The sequence below is a fragment of the Embiotoca jacksoni genome, unplaced genomic scaffold, assembly GCF_022577435.1.
Source record: "Embiotoca jacksoni isolate LCO1_2020_lvr unplaced genomic scaffold, fEmbJac1.0.p SCAF_32, whole genome shotgun sequence".
NCBI lineage: Eukaryota > Metazoa > Chordata > Actinopteri > Embiotocidae > Embiotoca > Embiotoca jacksoni.
Window position 1 is genome coordinate 934204 of NW_027185384.1, and position 13967 is coordinate 948170.

Sequence of the window (13967 nt, forward strand, 5' to 3'; positions counted from 1 at the left end):
AAGTGCGAGCGTGTGTGTGCGTGTGTAGGTGGCACGCAAGTGTGTTCCTGTGTCTGTGTGTAATGGGTGTAAGTGGGGCTTCATCAAAGGTGGCACACACACACACACACACACACACACACACACACACACACACACACACACACACACACGGGACTGCTTCTCCATCATTTGTTCCTGCAGAGGACAAAGATAAACACAATATAACTTGTCCTGTGATTTGGAGAGAGGGAGCTACAGTAGCCTGAGAGGTATATAGGGGGGGGGGGGGGTACAGCAGGGACACTTCCCCGAGAAACAGGAAGTAAAAGCAACAACATAAAAGAAGCAGCTCAGTTAGATACAATTAATACAAATACACCTTGGATAATAAGTGAAAGTTGCAAATACAAAACTGAAAAGAGAAACTAATTAAAGTGCATTTTCAACTCCTCTACATCGTGTGTAGGACAGGAGAGGAGCTCGTCTTCAAACTGGGAGGAATCTGAATTTCCACCGCCTGTCAGCTGTCAAATAGACGCGATGATCGCGTTGATCCCCCGAACCCTCTCCAGGTCTCTGCAGCTGCAGGAAAACAGGAGGTGGAAGCATGGAGGGCACAGCTGGCTGGAGATTTCCATCATCACCGGTGTCTCTGAAGTCCATTGAGCAGATATTGAAGGCAGCAGCAGGCTTCTGAAAAGCAGGCGCTTGTGATCTGACATGGTCACACACACATGCACAAGCATAAAATCTGTTACGGGCTATTTACTTATCAGCCCTTCTTTGTTCGTGCGACGAGCCGCCGTCCAAACTCCCACTCGACGCCTCGGTGCAGAAGTTCTCGGCCGAACGGCCATTTGTAGTGAAAATCGATGGAACCGCAACGCCATTAGGAACATTTTAATTGGAACTAAACGCAGATTCATTATTACTGTTATGATGGCTGAGCACATTGAATCTACCGGGCTGCTTTCTGTGCAGACTACTGGAGATAAACACACAAAGCTACACCTTATAGGAATATGAGCATGAATCAATATCAATGTTCAAAAAGACAATAAATACAACACAAGGGATAATGTCCTGTTGCTATTTACCCAACTAATCCATCGTCACTTGCTCTGTTTGCAGATTCAACTCCCACCCTCCACAGTTACAGGTAACCATGGTTGCAGTGAACCACCGACACCTCTGGGCTACCTGCGCTGGTCCTGTAATAAGTACAAGACAATCTGCTGCAGGTTAATTTTTCAATCAGTAGGCCGGGGCAACGTGCAATTAAATAGGTTGTGTTCACTTATTCGATTTTTGTGGAGGTTAAAGTTAAAGTTGTCCTTCACGGAAGTTCAATGTGAAATGAAGGGTCGAGTATTGATTGAGAAATGTTTGCTGTTTTTTTTTTTTCTGGAGACATATTTTACAATATGTGGTTTGTAGCTTCTCTCTACTTTCATGGAGTTTGCAGACAGGGTCGCAGTGTTGAATTGCTGCTCAACAACATCTTAGAACGAGGAGGGCAATTGCATGATCACCGGGGACGCCGGCGCTGGAGAACCAATCGTGTGCAGGGAGGCGTCTCGGACAATCACCCGTTGAAGTGCCGGCGCTTCAGGCTGCGACAGACCGCCCCGAGTTACGCTCCCGTCCCGACGGAGAGAGAAAGCTAAAGTGGCCGACTCGCGCTCCTGTCACCGCAATTGGACATTTGAGGAGCGAGGTGACGTGCCAACCGCTTCAAATATCGTTTATTTTTCTGTCGTGACATGTTGATGGCGGGGGTGAGGATTTTGGTGTGAAGGGGCGTGAGTCCGTGGTTCCTGCTGTGTCTGGGGTTAACAATGCAGGTTGTGGAGGTGTTTTTCCTTTCAGTATCTGTCGAGCTCACTCGCCACAGAGACAACAACGCTGGTGCCGATCACGTCGTGGCTTTAGTCTGCCGATTTCCTGCAAGAGGGACGGTTGAAGACGTGAAGAAAGGGGTGGGATGTGAGGTAACGTAAGCTCTGCACCCTGTACAGCGGCAGAGAGCTCTCGCTGTTTGGTTGGGTTGTTTTTATGCTACATTTAACTGAACACTTCTGTGTCATCTGCCCAGTTATAGGCAGAAAGACTTGCCCAGCAACGAACAGCCGACAGCTGGCTCGCTGGCTTCCGCGTCTGCTGGCTTCTTTTACACTTTCTCTGCTTTTAATGCCCAGAAATCAGTTAATGCAACTTTAAAAAGGGGCTGTTGTGAACTTTTCCCGGGCCAACCCGTTGCACCAAAACCCTCTCAAAGACTTGAGAAGGACTTCTATCATCCATTTCCCTTAGTCACTGTGAATGAGGACACCGTACCCTCTGTGTCTCCAGATGGAGTAGCTGCGTAGCCCGTGGTGCTGCGAAATCTCTGAAAGATCGTCTTTGTTTTTCCTATTGATTCATTTATTTTCTCAAGGCGCTGTTTGTCTGTCTGTGGCACAGTGATGGAGGGAACTGAGTGACTAATAGCGCAGGTAGCACTTGAGGCTAAGACGGAGTCTATAACGACGGGGCTAATGTCTCCACTTGTGTTTGCCCCTCTGAGTAATGTCAGCAGCTGCCAAGCTGCCACACATTATGATCATCTCTCTTCTTGCCCGTTGATGACAGCGTGTCTCCGTCCTCTCCTCCGTCTTACTAACAGCCGCGGAGGACTGAATCAGAGGGACGGGCTCCGCTGAGGCTCTCTCGCTCTCCTTCCTGTTATCCGTCGCGTTTAAGTAATAGAGAGTCTTCCCTTCTGCTTTAATAGGACTTTCTGATGTTTGTGGCCTTCGCAGTGTGAAAAGGACACAAAGAAAGTGTCACAGAACAAAGAAGGCCGTCGTCGTAATAGAGAGAGAGAGAGAGCGCACTGTTAAAGAAATGCAACAATATGACAGAGGGAACGTTTCAGGAGCTTAATCATCAAGGAGCCGCCGTGGCCTCCGTGGCAGAGTGCTGCCTCATTAAGAGCAGCACAGTAAGCACATTAATGCCCTTCAGACACAAATACACTTCTGAATACAGCCGTTCAGTAGCCCGGCTCTTGTGACGCCACACTCTGGACAAACAACAAAAAGTATTTTTTTTTTTTTTTTTTTTGTATTCAGACAACACGACGGAGAATTATCTCCCCCGAATTCTGTAAACCTTGCAACAGAGAGGGAAAGAGAGCAGCCGAGAATAGCGATGAGTTCTCTCTGCAGCCTCAGACGAGCTGCATGTCACGGCATTGATCAGATAATTAAACGGTCAGCAGTTTATTATGGTTGTTGTTGTTGTGTGTGCACTGTTTTTATTGCACGGCAAGTCCACGGTGCCCCGGGGCCCCGTTAAGCTGGCCAGGAGCTGTCCGAGGAGGAAGAGGACTTCGTCGGCCGGTGAGCCCTTGACACTCCGCTATCATGTCATTGGACACCCATTATATGTGATCGCCGTCTGCTTCACTGACTCCACATCATGAAACATACTTCTTCTACACTCATTGATTTGTGGCTCTGCAACTTCACAGTTTCACCTCTATTCAACTTTATTTATCCTTTATTTATGGAGCACCTTTCACACAATGCATCCCAAAGATAAAAAAAAAAAAAAAAAAAAATACACAAGAAAAACAAGAAAATTGTAAAACAAACAATAAAAACAGTAAACAGTAAAACAACAGCGCCTTAAATTTCCACTCGAAATGAAAACCGGCAGCTGGAAACATCTGGTCTCTCGGTTGTGAAGATGCTTATGCTTCCCTTTTGCCTAGTTTTATTTTTTATTTATCACACTTGTGTTTCTCAAAATCGGCACATTGCAACTATATAGTTAAAGTATAGTTAATATCAGAAAACGATCATGGGTATCCCAGATATGACAGGTTCAAAGACTAGTTATCAGGTTGTTTGAAATTATGAGTTTGTTAAATTGTCTAATTAAAAATTCCTCCTTCTCACATCAACATTTTTCTGATTTCCAAACCAACAATCTGACCAACACTGGTTTGACTCGTGTGGAAGTGAGAAAGTAAGCAGGATTCTTCAACCCCTATTTTTTTATTTATTTATTATTCTTTCTTCGCTATTCTAAGTGCAGCACCTTTATTGTGTGAGAAGAGATTAAAAGTGTGCACTCCTGTCTACATTTGTATAATTTACCATGGCCCTTTGTAAGTCAGCAGGGTTTTCGTGTTTGAGTTTGACCTAATTGACGCCTACTGAACCTTTCACACAAATGAAACACTTAATTGGAGGAGGGATTCTACGAGAACTAAAGCCATCTTTACTGGTAGGACATAAGATTTGGATTCGCTTCAGATGCTCCGGCTCTAACCGCCACACCTTTGACTTTGATCAGGAATCCCTCGCAGCTGCATAGAGTTTGGCGACTGTGGAAGACTCTGCTTATCCCAGCTTTAAAGGAGGATACAATTGCTGGTTGTTAATTATTTGTGTGTCTGTTGAGAAAGCAGATGCCGCACATGAATTGCCCATGTAGCACCACCACCACCACCACCGCCGCCGCAATCCGTTGTTCACCGCCACAAGACAGACAGTATCTCCTGAGCTTAAATGAGGATGAAGTTTGAGCAGCTTCCAGCAATGACTATTCGATTTCTGAAATCCACACACCCCATACTGCCGGCCGAAGGTAGCGGGGTTTCAGGCTCAAATCAGGAAGATTCATCGATACGGCGGCCCGAGGGACTTCCACTCACAGCTGTCAGACGGATCGCAGCCAATTACAGGGCTTTTTTCAAATTATCTCGGAGTCCTAAACATCCCCATGCTCTGTCAGAGCTGGCACGGTCTGCGGTGGCTAATGGCCGCTGGCAGCCAGGGGCCCTTGTTTAACCCATCAGCAAAAAGCTTCTCAGGGGGACTGATTACGCTTGTTTGCATCTGTCTTCTTTTTCTTTTACTTTGCCGATGGAATTAGAGGGAGCCGTGCGTATCATGGGCGCCGCGGCAGCATGCAAAAAGATGGGGCTGGAAATTACGATGTCAAAGCCAAATGATAGCAGAGGCTCGGGGTGTATAGAAATTAAAAGGAGCACGTAAAGAAGTCACGCTCCAGTGGTGTTTGTGCAAAGTGACTGCGGCGCAAATACCTGTAAACCAATTTTCGCTTTTGTTCTTTTACCGAGCTTTTCCTCCAGGCTCGCAGGGTAATTCAGTTGCAATCTATTGAGAAGAATAGATTATGTGCACTCTATTAACCTTTTCCTTTACTCCAGTCTTTTAAAGTACACTTTACGAATATCACTCCTGCATCTCGACTCAGTGTTTGCCTCCATTGCCTGGAATGAATGCTGAGAATCTAGGATTAAATGAGTGCAGCTGGATATGCAAAGGTTCTTTTGTTGTAAGCAACTAACAGAACAAGGTTGTCTGCGGGGTAGAAATGAACTATTTTGCTTCGCAATTACAGTCAAGTCAGCTGTTTTATAGCACATCTGCTTTACATGGAGCCTCAGGTTTGATGCGATTCTTTTAAATGTGCTGGTTTTGGCTGTTGGCCGGGAATATTTGATATTTTTAAAATAAAGCAACACTTTTTATTGCATTATTTTGGAGTGTTTTGCTCTTGTCATCATCACCGAGGCTTATGAGTGTTATTAGTGAAGTGCTGGTGCTTTACAAGACTGTTAATCACTTTATAATGGCTGATATGCAAATTAGAAATGAATTTTCTTTTTTTTTTTTCTTCTTCAAATATTCTCCAAATGTCCATTACAGGTACACGAGAGTAAAACTGTTCAGACGTATCTGGAAAAATGAAGAGTATGTTTTGTGAATTTCCCCTCAGTAAATGTGAAAACTCCTTAATTCAAAGCGGCAATCAAGTACTCAAGGCAAAAAAGAAAGTGCATCAAGCAAAAAATGACTGCTGTCTAATGGTCAAGTGCCTCGGCCCTTGCGATAAGTACAATATTATGTAGGAAAGACTGCAAGGAAAAGTTTGTTTGAATAAACACATGCAAAATATGATGTTAATTCACTTGTGGCACTTCAGGAAGCACCGTGTTAAAGAGGACTTGAAATTCCCTGGTGAGTGCTGATTATTTAGACCTCTTAATATTGGAGGTACTTTGCTGAAACTTCAAGCTTTGAACTGCAGGACCTCACATGGCATGAATGTTTTTAATACTTACACCTTTTCTGTAATGAGATCTGGATTTATTATGAACTGTGTTTAAGCCTGCCGTTATAGTTCAGTCATTACTGGTTTAACTGTATGTGCTGTATGTTGGGGATATTTCCTGTCAGCGTATTGTATTGTTCGTGGGTCTGTGTCCAAATTCAACCCAGTGTCAGAGGATACAAAGGACATTTTTTTGGCGGTATTATAAGGTAGGAGGGTGGCGTGGTGGCATTAGTCATGGACTGCCATGTCGGATGATGAGGATTGAATCCAGTTGGTGAGAATGGTTTTGTTGAGGTGTTTTTTTCGTTTTCTAACCCCAACCATATTTTTTCCCCTAACTCCAACCATGTGCTTATTTAGTAACCCCAACCACTTGTTCTAGCTATAATTTCCCTGTAAATCACATGGCTCTACACACGCAGTAGGTTTCCTTTTAGTCCACCACAGGAAATCGTGTAACTGTCCCGCCTAGACAGGCCGAAGCGTGTCTACTTCACGTTCTGCTGTAGTAGACCAGCGTATCTATTTTACGTTTTGCCGTGATACCGGGTTGCCTAATTAGATACCAAATGGCTAAATTACCGTATGGACTACTAGTTTTTCATATTTACATCACTTGTGTGATGATGTCACGTTTACTGTGACGGCTGTCAGTCACACTGCCACTTTAAAGTGTTGATGTATGTTTCATCTCCCAGATGTTCCTCCAGTTCACTCACCACCATCCACCATTCGTTTCATGCTGTGCAGCTCCGATTACTTCCTTGGTGCACTGCGTTGTGGAGACACAGTCGACCCCGCATCAATCTTTTTAGAAGGCATACTACTTTTATTTCAATTATATATATTTTGTCACTTAAAAGCAGCTTAGTATGGTGTGCGGGATGGGACACAACTATCAGCTCCACTGATTGAGCCCAGATTGACATGTCACTTTATAATCACGTGGGATGATGACGACTTACAACGTATCTCTTCAGGATGATAATGACTGGATGTAGAAATCTCAGATGTTTAATCTGTCCACTATTTATTGTGTTTGACATTCCGACAAATTAAGTCTCGCAGAGGAACATCAGACCCAAGTAATAAATTAAGACTGAGCATCTCAAAATGATGAGTCAGTTTCATTTAGTCTCATTTAATCAAAGTCTCTGAGATTGATGATTAAAAGGCTCTCTTTCAGGCTGACGAGAGATTCAAGAAACTTTCAGCACATTGAGCTTCTGAACGCTGGTGACAGAACATCTTCAGTCACACTTCCTGTATTGCTTCATTTGAAGATGCACTACAGAAACTAATTGGATACGACAGAAGTTAGTTATTTTCTCCAACTGCTAATAATCCAAGCAGTAATGCAGCTGACCCTTTACAACAACTTTAAAAGGACTTTGGTGCGAGTGACACCGACAGAAGGGATGAGACTCTATTTTCACAGCCATGCTTCTCCTTTAAGACCATTCATTTCTAAAATAACTTCACATTAATTCCTCGCAGTACCACCATCTGGCTATTATCTTTACAAGTGGTAGACAAAACCGAACAGCAGGCATGCAGTAGGTTTCTGGGTTGTTGTTTTTTTTTTTACACATTTTTTAGCGCATTGTTAAAGCCCACAATTTATCCTGAGGATCTTTGGGAAGCTCCTGCAGACTTGAATCAATGTTTGAAGGTTAATTTGATGGCAAATGCAGTTATTTACACTCCTGACCTCCATTATGAAGTGAAAGGTTCACATATGACTATGATGGGAATGCGTCAGTGTTGCGTAGATTTCTGACCCATGAGAGCATCGTGTATTACCAGCTATAATTATGATAAGCAGACTATTAAAGCTGATATGTGTTCAGCCTTCTTTCCTATCTGCAAGACTTATGATGTGCTGATTAGACCTCTTAGTCATCGCGCAGCCCGCACTCTGACTTACACGTGTCACATCCATCACCACGAACCGGGCCATTCAGCTCCACCATTACCTCTCTGACCATCATTTCCCAGGACTACGTCAAAAACAAATTGCATTGACACCTATACATAACTCGGGAAGAATGACGATGCTCCCTATACAGGGAGAGTGTGACTTTTAGTTTGAGAAGCGGGTGGCAATTTTCACTTCGCTTCAGCTTCAGAGTGCAGCGGCTCCTTCGACAGAATTGGAGACTGGCTTCAATCTCCTTGTGTTAATCAGTAGTCTGTGCTTTCAGATGAGATAAGACGAAGTAAAACAAAAACAGCAAGAGGAAAAAGAGGAATTTAAGATGACCAAATGGAGAGGTAGCATGTCCAGATCGAGGACTGAATATTAATTTTCAGAAAGTTATTTGTGATTTTTCTGCCACAATTAATTCCCTGTATATTTCCAAGAAATGGCATTAAAAAAAAAAAAACAGCAGCAGCAAATGTTCTAATTTTTAAATCAATATGTCATAAGGTTTACCGCTACTGATAAAAATAGCTTCCTCCTGAATGTTTCTGAAGGAATGAAAATATTTACTCAGGTCAATACCACCAACAGTGTCTCCAAGTAATATCTACAGCATCCAAACAGATTTGGCAGTTTAGGTCACACCGCTTATTTCCTGAAAGTCTTTATGTATGATGTTAATGTCACACAAACATCTTATGAGTATCAAATTTTAAATCATGACGTGTCATTCGACCTTACGTGAATCATTAACTTTCACGCGATAACACGTTTTATCTCTGCGCGTGACAAAAACTGCACATAAACAGCAGCTGTCGGTGGCGAACCCAAATTGCTACACAGATGTTTGCAATGTTATCTACACAACGTGGTTTCTTTGACCAAGACGGTCGAAGGTCATTGAAAAGTAGAGCAAACCATGCTGACAGAGGAGCACCAGCTCAGGAGAACCTGGAGAGGGAACAGGTGACCTTCGAGTGATTAAAAGAAACAAAATAAGGGAAAAGGGGGAGGTGTAAAACCTCAGCTGCTCTGCAGCCTCTGTCCTGTTTTGTGCTGTTTGAAGTGTTGGAGAAGGATCTCTACCTCCAATCAAAAAGAGAGCCATCGTTTGGAGGCTGATGTGTTGGCTGTTAGGTGTCAGATAGGTGTTTTCTTTTGAAGGGATGGCAGCATCACACCACCAAACAGAAAAATCGCACCTTTTCCTGGATGGATTGCCGTGAAAATTTGTAGTCACAAGAGGATAAATCATCACAACTTCGGTCATTATGTGTCGTTCCCACATGAGGTTCACATTTGTGTTTTTTGTGACTCTTTTCTCTTAATTATAAAATTCAGACAAATAAATAGACTGCTGTTTTAGTTTGATTTATTTCATCCTCCCAGTGAGGTATTGCAATCTTTGGCTAATACAAAACGCTATTAGAAAAAAAAAAAAAAAAAGAAAAAAGGAATTAGTCCAGAGATCCCTGAATCAGCAGGATAATCTGTGTGGGGAAAGTAAAAGATGAGAGAGACTCTTAACATCCAGATGCTCCAGTGAAGCCTCTCGGTGACCAGAAGCTCAGGCTGGTTGTCCACTGGGCAGCTTCCAGGTGTGAAATGTGTGTTAATGTGTGTGTTTGATCAGAGAGTTCTTGCTGACTAAATAAAAGTGAAAGCAAAGAAGGAGTTTATGATGTTTGGCAGTTACAGCGCACCACAAATATCCGTGTTAACCGGGACAGCAGTAAATGAGTGTAGGTCAAATTTAACATAGGCTATGTGCTCTTTTGTCACATTATGTGTACGTCCTTGTTTCCAATTTGACATTTCATCACTTTCAATTAATTCTTCGTATGCTGCTCAGCTAACCGCATTCCCCTCTCAAACGACTTCTGTTAACTCCACAGAGCGGGTCATTTGTTGCTGTTTATCGATACTCCTGGACTGAACACATCCCAAACTTTTCAATTTGAGTGAGACAGCAGCAGATACCGTCTCGGAGACCGAAGGGTCGCTCGGCCTGACTGACGGGGTCTTCGGTGTCGCTTCACCGTTCATGCTTTTTAAAATAAATCGAGCTGGAGTCAACGCCGCACCGCTAAAGAATAAGCATCCGGCATACATAATTTGAGTTTAGAAAGCACATCATTTGTGGCCTTCTTCTAGATAAGATTCCTCAGTAAGTATTGAGAAATGAATACTATTATGTGTGTTTATTCTATCCAAGTTTTAAAAGTCATCAGCTTCAAAGGGAGACGCACATCGACGATAAAAAAAACAAAACAGGCCAAGACTACTGACAATGACAATGAATGAATGACAATATTTAACAGGCTCAAAGAGAGTTGATCTATTGACACAAAGATGATTAATGACTGTGGCAGACTTGATATTCAAAGCATTTCAATTTTAATGCCTCACTAATTTCCTTTTCATGTCTTTCAGTTGTTTCTAGCTGTCACTCTGCCGTTTCATACACAATATCTCTTCAAAAACTGCCAATAGACAAATAATATCCAAAGGATATTGTCATTTAGATTTATTTCGGGCTGTTTTTGTGTGGGAATGCATTGTAAGAAGTGTGGACTTGCATTGAAGTAAACAAATACTGCTTCGGGTTTGCAAACTAAAAATCGTACAAATGTTCTAATGGAGTATCTCATAAGATTGATAGAGCCTGGCAGGATCAATATGATCTAGATGGAGCTGACTGCTCATAAAAATGCTTCCTGTATTGACTCTCTGTTTCATTTTCCACCCAGCTGTAAAACAGACTGTCGTGTTTTACATTTAAATAATTTGTTAAGAGCACTCCTGTTGGCACCAACCACCTGATTAATCTGTAGCTGTGGCACTGGTGGGCTTGGTGGAACGATGCAAAGTATGGAGTAGTTGAAAGGCGCTGCACTCTCGGGGTGGAACACGGGCTGACAATTATTGATTACATGTGATGGAGAGCTCATTTGGAAAGGTTAGAGCCGTGTTGCCCAACGGGAACTCCAGTCATTTTGTTTGTCTAACAAGCTGTACAGCCACAAGTTGGTAATTTTTCTTCATTAAAAAGTGAAAATTATATTCTTGATTTATGTTGAATGCGCAGAAGGGTTGCACATATTACCATAAAAATAGATGCAGGGAGACAATTATTCAGGCTTAACACACATCGCAGGTGACACTTATTTAAATGCACAAACAGGCCTCCTTGAGTGTGTATCTCAGTATATGGTGAGTGTGTGTATGTGTCCCTTTATCTAAATAACTCCACACCCAAAGGACATTTCTATCTGCTGGGAACTGAGTCACCTGACCTGTGGAATGAGTCTGACTGACCTCTCCTATTTCATCCAGGACTGTTACACAATAACTTTTCTCAGTGGCTATGTCCCAGTTCAGTGCCTGGATGATCTAATGTCTGCATTTGTAGATTGAATAAATGACTGGTCATTAAGCTTTGTTCCATTTCAAAGAAAGAATGTTTCAATCGCAATTATTATTATTATTGATATTATCATTATTCATTTGGTCACCTGGGGGCAGCAGAATAAGCTGTAAACACAACTGTCAAACAATATTATCAACAATATTATCACCTTATAAAGTTGAAACACTGAGCGTGAGGATGCGCCGGGTGCTGCAGCACCTCCTGGCGGTCGGTGGAGGACCTGCACGTTCACAATTATAAATTAAAAAAGAGTAAGTAAAAAAAAGTTTGATTTTATTTTTGTTGATTATGTTCATATTCTAAACATATTTTGAATTCAATGAGAGTTTTTTTTTTTTTGGTGGATTTTAGGTTTCAAACGTTTAATTCGACCGGAAATTACGTTTTAGGTCAGAGGCAGGTCAAAGGCCTCACGTGACGTAAACACGAACAGACGCAGCTGGACCATAATGAGGGCAACAGGACTTGAAAATGGCGACGCAAAGGCGGATTTCGGATGTTTTTATGATGCCAACAAAGAAAACAAAGCCTGGTGGATCGCAATCAACAATTGACAGCGTCACCTGATGATAAACAAGTACCTCGGAGGACTGTTTGCTCGTACGAAAGCAGGGAGCTAATAGAATTTTCCTTTTTTTTTTTCCACACTTGCAGTGATTGTTTTCGATTTATCTGTTAACTTGCGCATTATGCATAGAAGAAAGCTATTCAGAGGTAAATACGAGTGTTAATAGTTAGAATTGTCTCCTGCTGTCCTTCTGTCTCCTCCTCACACATACAGATGGTTTTCTGTACACACAAGGATGAGTGCACACTTTTCTTTGCTTTTTATTTGCTCTCGTTGGCACAAGTTGGTGATTACTGTATGAATTTTAATTTGGGCTCATTTCACATCACAAACAACAACTTTATGCACTATTTAAGCTGCTGCGTTTTAAAAGTGCCCTCCCAAAAAATTTTAATCGCCCCAATTTTTTTTTTTTTTTTTTTTTTTTTTTGGACAGTTGGCAGCCTTTCAAAACATCCTCCTCTGACTTTGTGTGCGCTTACCGTCAGATCATCACCTGTTTTGCGAGTAAATAACAGTGTCGGGTGTCACTGTTGTATTAACATTTGATTGGTGTAAATCTGTCTTTCCTGTGAGCCGGTGCCCAGCTGCTGTCGTGTTGCGAGTAGCCTCGTGCCTTGTGCATGTTTTCTTCCATGATTGTTATTCATTTCATAGACGGATATCGTATGTCGCAGTGCAGTGGCTGTCTTTACGTTCAGTCACAGATGTAGAGATTGTGATTGTGGCTCGCTGCAAAGAGGGCTTTGTTATTTTTGTGCTCCTGAAAAATCACCAGACGACCGATAGTATTTCTCCCTCTTCCTTAATGTTGTCCTGACAGTCTTTATCACCGTTAGAAACACAAGCAGTCCAATGATAACATCCAATTTAAGCGTGTAAAGTTGTTTAATTTAGCTTCCGGGCAATAACGTCTGTTTGAGGGCAGCTTCTGTGTGAAATTTCCTGGAAATGTTCAACTTTACTAGTTAATGAGAGGCGCCTCAATGCATCATTAGTATAAATATCTGTGAGATTTGACCATCTGTCTCAAATTCTTCAGTCTTGCCTTCAGGTAATCTGAAGGGTTGGCGTTTGTGGATCCAGAAACAGACTACAAGCTACTCCTCACCTCCTTCCTCAGCCTCTCTTCTCCACACGTGTTCACATATCGAAGGTAGAAAAAGGTCATTTTAGGAGCATCTAGATCATCTCGGCACTTTTTGTAATTTACTCGGTGTTCATGATCCTCCCTGCACTCCCTGTCAGTATCATTGAAACAGTAGGACAGTTTTTCCTCTAAGAACACCTTTGGCGAGATCCTGTCTCATCTTTGTTCCCTCTATTCGAGCCCTCACTGTCAACACCCGCTGGCTTTTAATTGCACAGGGCCCCGGCTTTGATAATTATGTTGTCAAACGCAAAAGAGTAGTGAGTGCAAATAATGTGAATGGTAGAGCGGCTGGTCTCTCTCTGCAGGGCTGATCCACGTTGATAGCCCGGAGACGTCACTGAAACGAGGAAAAAAGCAACTCGGGGAGCAATTGAGCATACAAAGAACACTGTCAACGCATTTGCAATCAGGAAACTGTGGAAAATAAAGAAACTATATTTTCCTCCACGCCAGAAATAGAGACCGTGACAATGTAGCTCCTGTATTGTTTTGTTTTATAACATAAAAGGTTCGTATCATGTTGTCAAGGAAAAGTGATAGTATAGGTCTTAATTACAGTGCAGCCACTTGGAGTGTCTTGTTTATCTGTAGTTCTTCTCCAGTCTTTTGAGAAAAGTTTCACTTTCATGCTAATTTGTCCTCATGGGTAGAAGTGCTGGAGCTGGCGTTGGAGTTTCTTCCTTTGTGCTGAACACAATTAAATATTTGCGTGTGACACAGTGTGGCGTCTTCAGAGAGGAGTTTGTCTACCTGTAGGTAGGGGGCTTGAATTCAT

At 42.5% G+C, this 13967-nt stretch overlaps 1 protein-coding gene across 1 annotated transcript in view; it reads left to right on the forward strand.

The window, feature by feature from the left end:
• Positions 1 to 461: 461 nt before the first annotated feature.
• The window catches only part of LOC138207526 (protein FAM180A), a 36812-nt gene continuing 23306 nt past the window's right edge, over positions 462 to 13967 (forward strand). Inside the window, exons 1-2 of the mRNA XM_069164804.1 lie at positions 462 to 1973; positions 3296 to 3365. The gene's annotated coding sequence lies outside the window, so the exon portion shown is untranslated. The remainder of the gene's footprint in view (positions 1974 to 3295; positions 3366 to 13967) is intronic.